The sequence below is a fragment of the Sus scrofa genome, chromosome 4, assembly GCF_054392235.1.
Source record: "Sus scrofa isolate SSC_HxYL_T2T_F1_AM1 chromosome 4, Sscrofa_HxYL_maternal_Yorkshire_Landrace_v2.0, whole genome shotgun sequence".
Classification (NCBI taxonomy): Eukaryota; Metazoa; Chordata; class Mammalia; order Artiodactyla; family Suidae; genus Sus; species Sus scrofa.
In genome coordinates this window covers 88,632,321-88,647,786 of record NC_139386.1, presented here as the reverse complement: position 1 = coordinate 88,647,786, position 15,466 = coordinate 88,632,321, and the positions used below count along the sequence as shown (strand labels likewise).

At 37.6% G+C, this 15,466-nt stretch overlaps 1 pseudogene; it reads left to right on the top strand.

The window, feature by feature from the left end:
* The first annotated feature begins 392 nt into the window (after positions 1-392).
* Positions 393-12,842, top strand: LOC100515311 (flavin-containing monooxygenase 5-like; annotated as a pseudogene).
* The last annotated feature ends 2,624 nt before the right edge of the window (positions 12,843-15,466 follow it).

Below are 15,466 nucleotides of genomic sequence, written 5' to 3'. Positions count from 1 at the left end.
GAATTTATTTCCCATTAAGTAGATGTTAAGGGGTACAACACACTAATGACATTGGGAAATTTGAGTAGAAAGCCTAGGCACTAAATTCTGACCTACTCCTTTTAGACATCAGAAATCATCCCATCACATCACATAACTGTTTAGAATCCTTTTCCTCTGTTCTAATTTGTTCCCTATCCTTATAACATAGATAAATGACATGGGCTTTATATGTAAGGACTTCATTCCTTAGGAGGAGAGACAGACATCTAAAAATGTAACAATACAGAGACATTTTTTTAATGCAGCAAAATAAAATGTGCCCCAGGTACAGTGATAGCACAGAGGAGAGGAGCTGAGAAAGTGATCTTGGAGGAAACTTTCCTAAAGCTAGGGAGGCACTGGTAGTGGTGATGATAGTCATCATTCTTGGAGGTAAACTTGGACCACAGAGAGGAAATCAGGATAGTGCAGCAGGTGTGCCAATAGTTCTCAACTGAAATCTACACTATCAAATTAATATTTCCTTGAAAACTTCCAATGAGATTAAACACTTCATTAGTAGATGCTTTTTTTTCAGTAACAACCTTTAGGTCTATTCCACCCTGTGAAGTAAACCATGATACTGGGTTTAGAAAATGTGGACAGAATGCTAATTTCTACAACTATATCAAACTTATGCAATCCAAGCAAAGAAGAGAAATAAACAGGAGTGTTCCTTGTATGTGAACCATCACACACACAAAAAATAAACTTAAGCCAAGAGAGAGCACAGTAGACATTCATGCTTCATATTTCAGAAATATAGAAGGGCATTTCTTGGCCACACCAAGCACTTTGTCAAATTTGAATCTTCTTTTTAATTAGGATTAGTGTTACTGTATTTTATATATTCAGACAAGGGTTTTGTGAATGCTTTATGAAGACATGTTTATTAGTTGTAAATGTGTGGTTATCTTTTTCATATCTATATTCAAAGGAATAGTGTCAATCATCAGGATGAGAACATCAGATATAAAAGATGATATGTGTCTCAAATAGGATGTGGGAGAGAGGGAAGCCCAGGAAAATAGAAATCTCATTGTTTTATATGACCACACCCTATTATCCAAGCTACTGCAGCTGGATTCTTAATCCACAATGCCATGAGGCAACTCCAGAAATCTTGTACATTTATGTGACTTAGACATTAAGCTTGGCTATGGCCCATCAAAGATGTAGAGAAAGTTTGATCCATGATTCTTTTTAGAAGGAGGGAAACAAAACAGAAAATAAGAAATTCAGAGGAACAAAAAAAATTGTATTAAAATTTTCAGTAAATTTAATAAATTTGTGATGTCCTCTACCTCCTGAAGCACAGAGAAGAAATATACCAAATGAAAACACTCAGTTAGATGCTTGCAAGAGTGGAAGGATGAGTTTTACATTACTACTTGATAAAGTTAATATCCAGTATGTTCAAAGAACTACCCATGTTCGGGGTGTGACAGTCTCTGAAAATGGTAGATGCACATTGGGGGACAGTTACATAGCCATCAACAGAGCAAGGGGCAGTATGAGAGCAGTCTAACACTTGGACATAAAAGGAAATGTCAAATTGATGGAGAAAGGCCTTACATGTCCTTAGAAAGTAATAAAACAAGACAAAACAATAACAGCCAATTTCCTGCTTCATCATTTTGTTTAGGATTGCATGAAACAATGTCATAATGAATAAAAGTATTTCGTAGTGAAATTGTTGTGAAAATTTCATTTTGGACAGCGCTAAGACAAATCTACCATTTATTACATAATAAGTTTACCAGTCTTTATTTAGTATCCACAGGTACTGATTCTGAGTTTACTACCTCTTTCCTTGAATTCTTTGAAATATAAAATTAAATTTTTAAGTCAAGGGGGATGTTTACTGACTCAGATTCAAAATTTTGCTCTTTCAAATTATGTAGAACACAACTTTCCTCTCTGTGCTGAATCAGCAATGTGAAAAATACTCATTATAATGAGAAATCCTCTTCTTCCACCACAGGCATCGAGAAGTTTGAAGGCTGTTATTTCCACAGTCAGGAATATAAAACTCCTGAGAACTTTACAGGAAAGAGAATTATAGTAGTTGGCATTGGGAATTCTGGAACTCAGTCATGTAGCAAAACAGGTCTGTTTGTGAGAAAACTACAACTTTCACCAGTTAAAGCCTCTGCATATATGAGTGCCATTCAGAATGAAGGTTTGATCCATGAGGAACAAAAATAAGAAAGCAGGAGTTCCCATAGTGGCTCAGTGAAAACAAATCCAACTAGTAACCATGAGATTGGGGTTCCATCCCTGACCTGGCTCAGTGGCTTAAGGATGCGGCGTTGCCACCAGCTGTGGTGTAGGTCAAAGACTCAGCTCGTATCCGGGATTGCTGTGGCTGTGGCCTGCGGCTATAGCTCCAGTTCGACCCCTAGCTTGGGAACTTCCATATGCCGCTGGTGCACCCTAAAAACGCAAAATCCATGGGCCCTGGCCTCAAGATGTCTAAATTCTTGGGAAGCAGATGATCAATGCAAAACAGTACTTCATATTCGCAATGGAAAACACATGTAGAAAAATGACAATTAACTGAGCTAAGGAGGTAAAACATTAGCGTAGATAAAACAAAAATTTAGATAACGAATCTGACTTTTCTTACTATCATAGCAGCTGCTGGGTCCTGAAATGATTTCAAATAGTGGCAAAGACAAGAAACTGGGAGCCCATCTGGAATCAGTAGATTTTGGTAGTACAACTAAAGAACAGGAAAAAGAAGAAAATCAATGAAGATGACAAACATATGATCCTCTTTAACTAGGATCATTGTATCTACAGTGATGGAAGAAGATAGGAAGAAATAATGAATTCTCTTTTAGGAGTATTTAATTTCATGTAAAAGCAAGTTATCCAAGAACTTCATTTATGATTCTCTATTCTTTCTTCCCTTGAAAAATTAGCAACACCCTGAGTTTAAAAGAAAATGAGAAAAATTTTGAATTCAGTATTTTTAACCTTAATAATTACATCTTAATTAATGGAAAGCCCAACCTCCTAGAATGTTCAGCTACCTTGGTTAAGTTTACATATTTATCTTTTTTACCATTTAAGTTTTAGGAGAAAGTATTACTAAGTCACCTACTAAGGGTATAGTTAAAGATTATTAAATAAACATTTCAAGAGGTAAATGTTATTCACTAGCACCAGTCTAATGTATCTTCTATGTCATAGATTTGATCAACAAGTATTGAGATTCAGTGTAATCATTTCAAGGTTGCAAAAGCACCAAAATTAAACATATAATTCAATACATTTTCTAATTGCATCTGAATGTAGAAAAGTTAACAAAATATTACAAAAAGATTTGAAAGTGATTCGGTTACATTCTATTAAGCAAGATACTAGTCCTAAATGATTCCGTTGATTAAATTTTTAATGTACATTTTTGTTTTAATGTAAACAATATTGTAGAATTATGTAGTAGTTAAGATGCTCATTCAGTCACTTCTTAATTCAAACTCTTATTTACATGAAGCACTGCTGCATCACTATCCAGAGATTTTTTTAAAAACAGTAATTCAGAAACATACAGAGTATTAAATGAAATTTTCTGGGTTTTGTTCAGAAATTTAGTATCATATAGCAGCCTTTTTCTGGAAATCAATACATAACTCTGGAAAAGTACAAATGGTGAGACTTACTTAAGTCTCAGTAGTCAACGTTTCTTAAACTGGGTAATGGGTAGGATACTAATAGAAGAATCATGTAAAGGGTACTTTCTCCTCAGGCTTGCTCTCTGTCTCCCTCAGGTATTCCTCAGTACTTGACGAGGAGCATGGATTTTACACCGTGTTTGGGAAAATGGGTATCCCATGGACAGTTCATTCTTCACTCAGTTCAATCATTTCTTCATAAAATGGCAAGTACGGCAATGGTAAATAACCGCTTAGAGAAGAAAATGAATTCAATATTCAATCATGCACACTATGGCCTTCAACCTCAGCATAGGGGATAGCTGAAGTATCTTAATTTGTGACTATGTATATATGTAAAAGTGAATTTGCCTTGAAGATAATTCAACTTCTGGCAATTAACATTTATCGTGGTCAATTAATCTCATGCATGTGTTAATATAATCACATATTATGATGCATATATAATATACATTATTGTGCATAAATGTGATTTTGTCTTGATACCATTTATTCACTCTCATTCGGCAATCATTTATATTCAACTGTGATGTGCCAAAACCAAAAATAAATAATATACTGCCCATCCTTTAAACCAGGCTTTAAGTCTAGAAGAGAGAGATGGACATGAAAACAGGTTAGCAAGGAAGTATAATTGATGCCGTGACAGATGTCAGGGTAGGATTTCTAGGGTACAGTGAAGTTCAAAGTAAGAAATAATCAGTTTAACTGAGATTGGGGTACAAATGTCAGAAAGACCACATAGAAGGGCAGATACCTAAGGATCCCTTTCTCAGCTTGAGTAACACTATGATTCAAGGTCTATCCTATGGAGGCTGCAGCTTCTGGTAAAAAGGCAAAAGAGAGAAGTGGGGATCAGTACCAAGCTGAAGAAAAGAGAAATAATAGAATGAAAAAAATGAGATTTAAAGAGTAAAATAAAAGTATCATCCAAAGTATCAATCTAAGTAATAACGGTCAGGGATTATAAACCAACAGTTTTTCTCATATGACTACTTAGTTATCTCTAAGAGCAATCCTAAAAGAGAAATTCCTGAAATGTTTTAGCAAATAAGACAAAGGAATATGGGTGATTATCGATTCATACATTAAAAATATATAATGAGCATCTCCTATGCTTGGATGCAAAGCAAAACATAACTCTACTTGAGAGAGATGAATGGTTTAAAAAAATACAATGTTATAAGAGCCACAAAGGATCATGTGATAAAAAGCAATGCATAGGGGCAAGCAGGTAAAGCAATAGAATGATCAAGAAGGCATTTCTCAAGGGTATGTTTAAACTAAGACTTAAAGGATAAGAAGGAGCAACCAACGAAGAACGTTGGGAGAAAAGGATTCAAATGGAAGGATAAAAAAGTACAAGATTGGGAGTTCCCATCATGGCGCAGTGGTTAACGAATTCGACTAGGAACCATGAGGTTGCAGGTTCGATCCCTGCCCTTGCTCAGTGGGTTAATGATCCATGAGCTGTGGTGTAGATCACAGATGCGGCTCAGATCCCACGTTGCTGTGGCTCTGTCGTAGGCCGGTGGCTACAGCTTCGATTGGACCCCTAGCCTGGGAACCTCCATATGCTGCCAGAGTGGCCCAAGAAAATGGCAAAAAGACAAAAAAAAAAAAAAAAAGTACAAGATTATTGAACTAGGTAGTTCAGTACAAATTGAGGAGCGCAAAGGAAACCAGGGTGATGAAAGCAAAGTCACTCAGGAGAGAATTGTATGAGAGAAGCCTAGAAAGGGAGGCAGAAGCCATATTATGTATTTCCTTGGCCATGGTGCAAAGTTTGAATTTTATTCTAAGAAGAGTGAGAAATGTTTTAGTATTTTAAGCATGGAATGGTCATGACTTGATGCCCATTTTTAAAGGATCCCTCAGACTGCTACGTAGGAAATGGAAAACCTAGGGGTTACCTGTGGAATCAAAGGAAAAGGAGAGGCTGAAGAGAGTGATAAAATGTCTTGGATTCCTCTAATAGGATTTGGGAGGAAGTGGATAGATTCATGACAGTATTTGGAAGTAAAACTTGCTGATTGGTTGAATACAGAAGGGGAATGAAAGAAAGGGAAGAATCAAGAACTCCCAGGTTTTTCACTTGATAATTTGGGTTGACAATTGGGCCATTTACTGCAAGTAGGATGGAAAGCAATCCAGAGAAGCAACAAGTTTGAAAGTGAAAATTAAGAGTTCTTCTCTGTCTATGTTAAGTCTGATATTCCTATGAGACAGTCAAATAGAGATAAGTAACCAGCACGTGGTTAACTAGATGAGATTGGAACTCAGAGGAGAGATCTGAGTCAGAGATATAAATCAGAAAGGATAAAAATCATTTAACTGAATAACTATTAAGTTCTGAAGCAGAATCTTCAGAATAACAATTGCAGTCACTTCTTTAAAGTCTTGGATTATAAGGAGAAATCAGACAGGAAGATTCTGCAAACAGAGTGTGTACATGAGTCCCTTTCCTTCCTATCTATCTCAGCTGTATCGACTATGTCCTCTGAACCAGACAGGTGGTGTAGTCTAAGGGCAATAGGAATCCATTAAGTATTTAAGCTCTACAAGTCTTTCTCCCTCATGAAAAGGCAAGTGTCTAGAGATCAGTTTCAGAGAGCTCCAAGGTAAGAACAAGAAGTCATCAGATCCTGGGCAAAACTTGGTATGGAACTCTTTGGTGAAAGTCATCATCAGCCCTTCCTGAAGAATACCTTGCCCTAGCACTGATGATGATAAAAAAAAAAAAAAAAAAAAAAAAAAAAAAAAAAAAAAAGAATAAATGAGCTGAGTCCTTCCTGAGGCCAGGAAAGTCCCCAGGATGTAGAACAAAAAATTTTTCTCCAGGTACCCCAACAATAGAAAGACTGCTTGTTTGTTTTGTATCTTGGGCCCAAAGAGGTGGTCCTCTTCCCTTTTTGCCACCTGCAAAACAGCTGCCACAAGCGATACTCCAATAACCAGACCTTACCTTCAGGAAGCTGTCAAAGAAAAATGTTATCCCATATAATGAAGTCAGCATCCAAAGAGAGGAAGAGGAGTCAGAAAATCAGAACACTGGCCTAGGAAAATAGAAAAAAAAAGAGAGAGAGAGAAAGAGGTCAATTTGCATAAAAATATTAAGGAAATTCAAGCATGGGACAAAACATATTCTTCTATCAAAGCATAAAAGTATCATTTCTGAACTAAAGATGACAGTAGATAGATTAAAGCAGAAAGTGGTCACTGGATAGGTTGAGGGAAATGAGAACAGATGGAGGAGACATAATATTTAAATTAATAATAGAAAAATTTCAGATTAAAAAGAGACTACTGAGTCCAGGGAAGATTATTGAAAACCCACACACACCATTAGGTGAATTCTATGAATATACTTCTAATCAGAAAGAACAGTTTATCTAAAAGGGAAAAACACTAGATTTCTGTCAGACTTTACATTTGCAACACTGAAACCCAGAATACAATGGAATATAATCAGGTTCTGAGTGAAAATTTCTTCAAACCTAAGAATTCTAAATCCTGACACAATGAGTCATCTGTAATAAGGAAAGAGGTTTAATTGAGGGTCTATCCTCAACAAATAAATCAGAACAGATACTTCGACACGGAAGAAAATAAAAAAAGAAGGAAAAGATAGTGAGCAATCTCTCTACAATTAAACCCAAATAAATAAAGATGAACTATCCAGGACTGTATAACATAACTTCTAAATGAACATTTTATAAAAAAAGGGATCCCTTGGAGTTCCCAATATGGTGCAGTGGAAACTAATCCAACAAGGAACTATTAGGTTGCCGGTTTTATCCCTGGTCTTGCTCAGTGGGTTAAGGATAAGACGTTTCTGTGAGCTGTGGTGTAGGTCATAGAGGCGGCTCAAATTTGGCATTGCTATGGCTGCAGTGTGGGCAGGCAGCAACAGCTCCAATTCGACCCCTAGCCTGGGAACCTCCATAGGCCGTGGGTGCGGCCCTAAAAAGGCAAAAGAGGAAAAAAAAAAAAGGGATCCCTCGCAAAGTGAAATTCTAATAAATGTGCCAAACTGTCTCAACAAGGAAGGACGAGAGAAGAAAAGAAAGCAGATGAGTGAGTTGACTGGAACTGCACTTTAGAAAATTAATCCATCTGGTTATGATAAAAACCAAAGGCCAATGATGTCTCTTGATTGTTATGAGTTTTCATGTTTATCTTAGAAAGAAATCTATTTTATATCGTATGTATTACATTTTTTTCCAATCATATTCTTTTTCCATAAGTTTAGTTTGTGGTGCTTAAAAATACAAATGTCTTAAATTTTCAATACTCATATGTGTCCATCTTTGCTGTTTTAATTTCTGAGTTTAAAGCTGATTAAGAAGGTCTTCTCTGCCCTAGGATGGCAAAAGGAGTCTCCAAGATTTACTTGCAAGAGTCTTACTTTTTAATCTTTTTATTCTTCAGTCTGTTAGCAATTTTAATTTATTTTCAACATGGTAACTATAAGAGCAGCATCTAATCTTATTTATATACTTATAGAAATTTTCTTTTTGCCCTCAGGGGCCTTGCACTTTTATTCTCCACTCCTCTCCTTCAAGTTACTTAAGCCACACATATTTCTATATATATTTGGCTTTTCTAGCTTGTATCTTGGTTCACATCTTTCCCTCTATCCCATTTGCAGTTCAGATCTTGTCTGTAATAGAGCCTCCTGGTTATTTATGGAGTTGCTCCTTCCTTGCACCTGAGGATTGCTTGGTCAGAGTGGTCATGTGATCTAGTTTTCTACAAGAAGAGTAAAGGGAAGATCACTGAATGGGCTTTTTTTTTTTTTTTTTTTTTTTTGTCTTTTCCTGAGCCGCTCCCGTGGCATATGGAGGTTCCCAGGCTAGGGGTCTAATCGGAGCTGTAGTCACTGGCCTATGCCAGAGCCACAGCAACGCAAGATCCGAGCCGCATCTGGGACCCACATCACAGCAATGCCGGATCCTTAACCCACAGAGCAAGGCCAGGGATCGAACCCGCAACCTCATGGTTCCTAGTCGAATTCGTTAACTACTGCGCCACAATGGGAACTCCTGAATGGGCTTTCTGAGAAGGCTAACGTTTGCCTAGAGAAAGATTCATGCTCTCCAGCAACAAAATCTTTGCCCTTCCCCTCTCCTTCTTTCTCTCTCGAGTGTGGATTCAATGCCTAGGGGCAGAATTATTTAAGACAAGAGTTTAATCATTAACAAATTTTGAATGAGTACTTGTGGTCAGATGTCTTTTTTTAAAAAATAACAAATGTGTTCTAAATCTAACTTGGAGATTGATTTTTGCCTGCAAATGATAAGAATTGAGTAGGGGAGTTCCAATCGTAGCTCAGTGGAAGAGACTCTGACTAGGAACCATGAGGTTGAGGGTTCTATCCCTGGTCTCACTCAGTGGGTTAAGGATTTAGTGTTGTCAGGAGCTGTGGTGTAGGTCACAGATGCAGCTCAGATCTGGCATTGCTGTGACTATGGCATAGGCCGGCAGCGGTAACTCCAATTGGACCCCTAGCCTGGGAACCTCCATATGCCTCGGGTGTGGCCCTAAAAAGACAAAAGATTAAAAAAAAAAAAGAAAGAAATAATTGAGTAGGAAGTGAGGTGGAGGGAAGGCTAATGATAATCTCAATGACTATGCTTTTCAAACTGGGATCCATTATAACATACTGGATTTTTCCTCAATTCTTTATAACATACTGGATTTTTCCTCAATTCTAAGTAGTCCAAAATATTTTAACAATAAAAAAAATTAAAATGCAAGACTACACAAGTTTTCAAAATAAAATCTGTCTACAAAAAAAGGTAGAACTGAGGAAGCCACTGAAGCACTCAGAGTACAAAATTATTCTCTTCTACTAGAGGCAGAAAGTTGGATAAGCACAGATCTGAGGGGAACATGCAAACTGTTGCCTTCAATCTCTTCTCATATGCATGGCTTTCTTTTGCAAAATTGTTTAATTGGAATTTTTGGTTTCTTATATCTAGACCTTTAAGTCAGCATCCAACTGTCAATGATGACCTGCCAAATCACATAATTTCTGGAAAAGTCCAAGTGAAATCCAGCGTGAAGGAGTTCACGGAAACAGATGCCATCTTTGATGATGCATAGAGGAGAATATTGATGTTGTCATCTTTGCTACAAGATACACTTTCTCTTTTCCTTTCCTGGGTGTCTTGATCAATGTTACTAATAATAAAGTGTCCCTCTATAAATTTGTTTCCTCCTGACCTGGGGAAGCCAACGCTGGATGTCATTGGCCTTATCCAGCCACTGGGCATCATCCTGCCTATTGCAGAACTCCAGTCTCTCTGGGCCATACAAGTGTTCAAAGGTATGTGAATAAATATTGGAGAAAGTCCTACTATTTCAGGTAAATCTAATCCTTAGTTTCTTCTTGCCACTAGTTCTCTCCTTTGAACACTCGGAATCCTGACAGACTTTTAATTGTCTCTTCTAGGGCTGAGCCAGTTACCTTCAGTGAAGAAGAACGTGATGGCAGATATTGCCCAGAGGGAAAGTGCTATGAAAAAAAAACAGCAAATAAATAATTAGTAACAATGAGTTGGGAACTCTCATAGCGATCATGGAATTCCTAATCTGGAATCAAAATCCATGTTTCATCTCAATCAGTTATGTGGATTTTTTCCTCCACAGCCTAACTAATGATGCAGCACAAAACCAAGTAAGAATCTCAGTCACCTAACTCAGTTATGCAACAAATAATCATAAATGATTATTTAAAGTAAGATTTAATCTGAATTTCAGCCTCTAACCTCAGTCATTGTTGGTACTTCTTCCTGGGTCTCAGTAGAATCCAGGGAACTTACTGGATTACACAAACATGGGCATAGCCTCTGATTTTTCACCACATCACATCCCTTCCTGGCATCCTCACTGCCTAAGTCTAAAGTACACTCTTAAAGTCTGGAGGCTGTTTGGTTTCCCTGGCATGATAGGGTGAAGGGATCTTTGCTGAGGATGAGGTCTTCAGCTAAGATGAGCTCAGAGTCCAATCTCCCCAGGAACCCAACACAGATATTCCTGCTGAAATCTTGCCATGGATTCCTAGACTATTTCCCACCACACTTCTAGCTGACAAACTGTGTGAAATCTCTTCCCCTTCCCTCTTATTGCCTTCAAATATATTGCATTTTCTTCCATGAGTCTAGAATTTAAGCAAACAAAAGCTAGAAGTGGAAATACTTTGCAAGGAAGCTATTTCTTTGGCCACTAACAAAAAAAAAAAAAGTCTGAGACATGGAAATGCAAAAGGCTTGACTACTTTGATAGAATGGTGGAGAAGGGTGATACAGATAGAAAATATACAGATTAATATCTTAATTACCTTGCTACATCATTTTAAGATTTTTAAGACTGAATGTGTAAACAAAATAAACAAAATGCATTCTCATTAGCCCACTCCACTTTATAAGTAGTTTTATAAAAGTGGCAACACAAAGAAAACCATTGGTGGATAAAGTATTCAAGTTCCATTCACATCAATATTTGGAAGAAGAGGTGAAATGTCTCTAATTCATTCATTAAAAATCTATTTTGTACTTATTATGGCAAGCCGATTGCTAAGGACTTCCAATATGACAATGGAGAGCGGTTTGAAATAGCAACACTGTTGTTCCTTCTTATATAACAGTACCTAAAACAAGCCTTCTGTTCTCAGATGTGAAGGCTACAAACTTTATATAATGAAGGAAGTCCTACTCCATGGAACAAATGTTTAGGTCATGCAAGAGAGGTGCCAGCTCTCACATCTTGAAAATGATATTCTGGGAGTTCCCATTGTGGCTTAGTGGTAACGAACCCAACTAGTATCCATGAGGATTCGGGTTCGATCTCTGGCCTCACTCAGTGAGTTAAGGACCTGGTGTTGCCGTGAGCTGTGGTGTAGGTCTCAGACGTGGCTCAGATCTGGTGTTGCTGTGGCTGTGGCATGGGCCGGCAGCTGCAGCTCGTATTCGACCTCCATATGCCTCAGGTGCAACCCTAAAATAAAAAAAGGACAAGAAAAGAAAATGACTGTGGGTTCTTGCATCAGGAAATATACTATACCCTTGCCCCACATTGTATAGCAACCACACAACAGGGCTGCTGATATTCCGTAAATCATATTTACACATATTTTAAAAAGTCACTCCTTCCTAGAAATGCTTTACTTCTAGATGTGAGAAGTAAAACTGTTACAATGAAAATCAAACCTGCAATATGAGTGGGGCCTCTACTGTTTCATGTCCCTGGCTGTGCATCGTGCTAAAGCATCTGGATTAAGGCAGAGCCACCAGAGAGTTGCCATTCCCCAACAGTGCTGCAGTCACCGTGCTCCACAGAGACAGCCACACCCAATGCATCCCTACCCCACTATAGCCACCAAGCACCTGGGGTCAGGTGCTCAGTGACTGATTGACTATCCAACCCCTACATGCAGGGGGCTAGAAGTTAAGGGTTTTCCATTCTACCTACACAACACACAAGGAAGTACTTAATTGGATTACAATCCTTCATTTACAAAATGAATATCTTAGAGGGTAGGAATCTCTGCTAAAACCAATATGCAGTTCCGTCACCCTGGTGCAGACAAAAATGAAGGGACAGGAGCATGAAGACTCTGATTCCATGGACACTCTCCCCTTCAATGTCTGAGGGGAGATGGGTTTGTCATTTAGCTTTCTAGTTCTCTGGTTTTGTCACCTCTAAAGGAAGCAGAAGTAAACCGGTAACTTTCAGATGATGCAAAACCCTGTCCTCCCACTTGTTTCAGATACGTGAGGACACCTCGCCACACAATCCACGTGGATCACGTTGAGTACATGGATGAGATCGCCTCCCTGATGGGCGTGAAACCCAACCTGCTCATCCTCTTCCTCTCAGATCCAAAGCTGGCCGTGGAAGTTTTCTTTGGCCCATGCACTCCATACCAGGGGCCAGGGAAGTGGGCTGGGGCTCGAAGAGCCATCCTGACCCAGAAAGAGCGGATCATCCATCAAGCCCCTGGGGACGCGGGTTACTAATGAGGACAGTCACTCATCCTCACAGCATTCCTGGATAAAGATGGCACCAGCTTGCCTGGCATTTCTGGCTGCTGGCTTAGCATACTTTAGATACATTCATCATAGAAAATGGAAATGAATGAGTGAACACTGAGTAGAAAAAGCATGTAATGGTTTCTACTCATCCTGGATCAGTATGTTAAGTCAGTAATGTATGCCCATTTAGTATGCCCAGTATTAATATGACTATAACTAAAGAAGATGTCATCTAGATACACTTTACAAATAGATTTATTTCTTTAAAAATAGGAACACATCCTACTTCTAGAAGTAGTATGAAAGCCCAAGAAAAGCTTTCCATTAAAAGGAATCCTGTTCAAACCTTAAGAATGTTTTGCAACATAATGTGTAACCAAATTGGTTTCACAAAGCTAGATTCTCCTCTTAGGAATCTATAAATAAAATTTTACGTTATCGTTTTATTTTCAATGTGATTCTTTTCTTACTTCTGAGTAATTTTGCCACATTCTCATCCAGAATGAAAGATGAAATTTTTATTAGGCTTTTTTTCAAGCTTATGTTTACAGCATAGAAACTAAAAGTCACAAGGAAAATGATGTTGGGCTTTAGCTTATTAGAAACTAAAAATGCTTTTGAGTTCATTTGCAAACAACCTTTTTATTTTGAAGAAACAACTAAAGAAAAAAGTGCAATATATTTCAGACTATTTCAATACAGCACTCTAAACTTTTAATAAGTGACTATATTAGCAACTATAATATAGTTATAACATAATATATATATAATCATAATATAGCCATAATATAATATAACAATATAATTATTAATACTAATATAATTATAATGATAAAATATGTGATTATAATGACTATAATACTTATAATTAGGATGTAATAATATGTAATTATAATATAACTATAATAATCATAATATAAGTATTAAGACAAAAGCTATACTGATACCTAAGTACTGAACACAACTACAAGCTGGCTGATCTGGTCCTTTGGTTCAGCTTTCAGAGCAGCCCTCTCCATACATTAGATAGGTAACTTCCTTATTGGTGTCATTTTGGGGGTGCCAGAAGAGTACTCTGCCCCCCAATGCCTTCTTCTCCTTCTGATTGACTACATGAAACCCTCCCAAGATTCTGCCTCTGTTACTTAGCTAAAGTGCACTCTACCTGTCTCCCTGTTCAAATCCAATGGAATAAGAGGGAGACAGTTGAGCGGGGTGAAGGATGTGGATTGAGACGCCTGTGTGGCTGTAGTAAAGAAGGAACATCAGTCTTATATACTAAAAGCATCGCAAAGCAGTGCAAATATTCACTAAAGTCTCTTGAAGACACACTGAATTTTATTTACAGCAAAATTTAAGCTCTTTCCATATTTCCCACTGTGGCTTAAATAACACGGCAGCTGCTGTGTTCCACAATATATACACAACCACCTCCGAAGACCACTCCTAGGACCAACCTCATAATTACTGAGCACTGTTTTAAAAATTGACCCTCGGAGCCTGTGAATGTATTACTTCCCATGGAAAAAGGGACTGTGCAGGTGTGGTTAAGATAAAGCTCTTGAGGAGAGTGTCCTGGATCACCCAGGTGGGCCCAGTGTAATCAAAAGTCCTGATGAGGGAAAGAGGGGGGCATAAGAATCAGAGGAGTTGTGAGGAGACAACAGAGGTCACATGATGCAATTGCTGGCTTCGAAGAGGTTAGAGGGCCGCTGGTCAAGGAATGTAGGCAGCCTCTAGAAGCTGGAAGAAGCAAGGAAAAGGATCTCCCCTAGAAATTCCAGAAGAAATACAGAACTGTATTGGTTTTAAACAGAGAGATTTCTAACCTCCAGAGCTACAAAGTAATGAATTTGTATTAGTTAGGTAACTAAATCTGTACTAATTTGTTACAGCAGTGATAGGAAACTATTACCCTATCCTTCTTAGAAAGACATTAGTTAAAGACATTAGTTAAAAAGAGAAAAATATATTCAGGTAGTGGATATATTTGTTATATAAATAAAATATATAACAAATAAATGTTATATAAATGATACATATAACAAATAAATGATTTGTTACATTTAAAATTATTGTCTTTTAATGACTAAAGAATGTGCCTTAATTTTATTTTTATTTATTTTTCATTTTTTTAATTTTTTTAGGGCTGCACCCATGGCTTATTGAAATTTCCAGGCTAGGGGTTGAATTGGAGCTGCAGCTGCCAGCCTCCACCACAGCCACAGCAAAGCCAGATCTGAGCCAAGTCTGTAACCTACACTGTAGCTCACAGCAACATGGGATCCTTAACCCACTGAGCAGGGCCAGGGATTGAACCCAAGTCTTCATGGATAGTAGTCAGGTTTGTTACTGCTGAGCCACAATGGGAACTCGAAGAATGTTCCTTAATTTCAAAAATAAAAAAACTTATTTCTTCAAATTGTGGGTTTTCCTTTATCCTTTCTTATCTCTTTTTCTTTCCACTAAATTTCATAATCAACTCACTGATCAGTAAAGCTCATGTTAAAGTAATATGCATAGTACTTTTTCTCCAGAATTAAAAGTAGATAGCCAAATTTACTACGGCAAATTACAAAGAATTTTTTAACACTTTATCCAGCTTGATCATTATTAGTAAGTGGATAAAGAATGGGGTGGGTATTTTGTTTGTTTTTTTAGTGTTAGTCAACCTTTTGAATAAATAAAAGAAAAACAAATTTGCATAGAAAAGGCAACTAGAAAGCA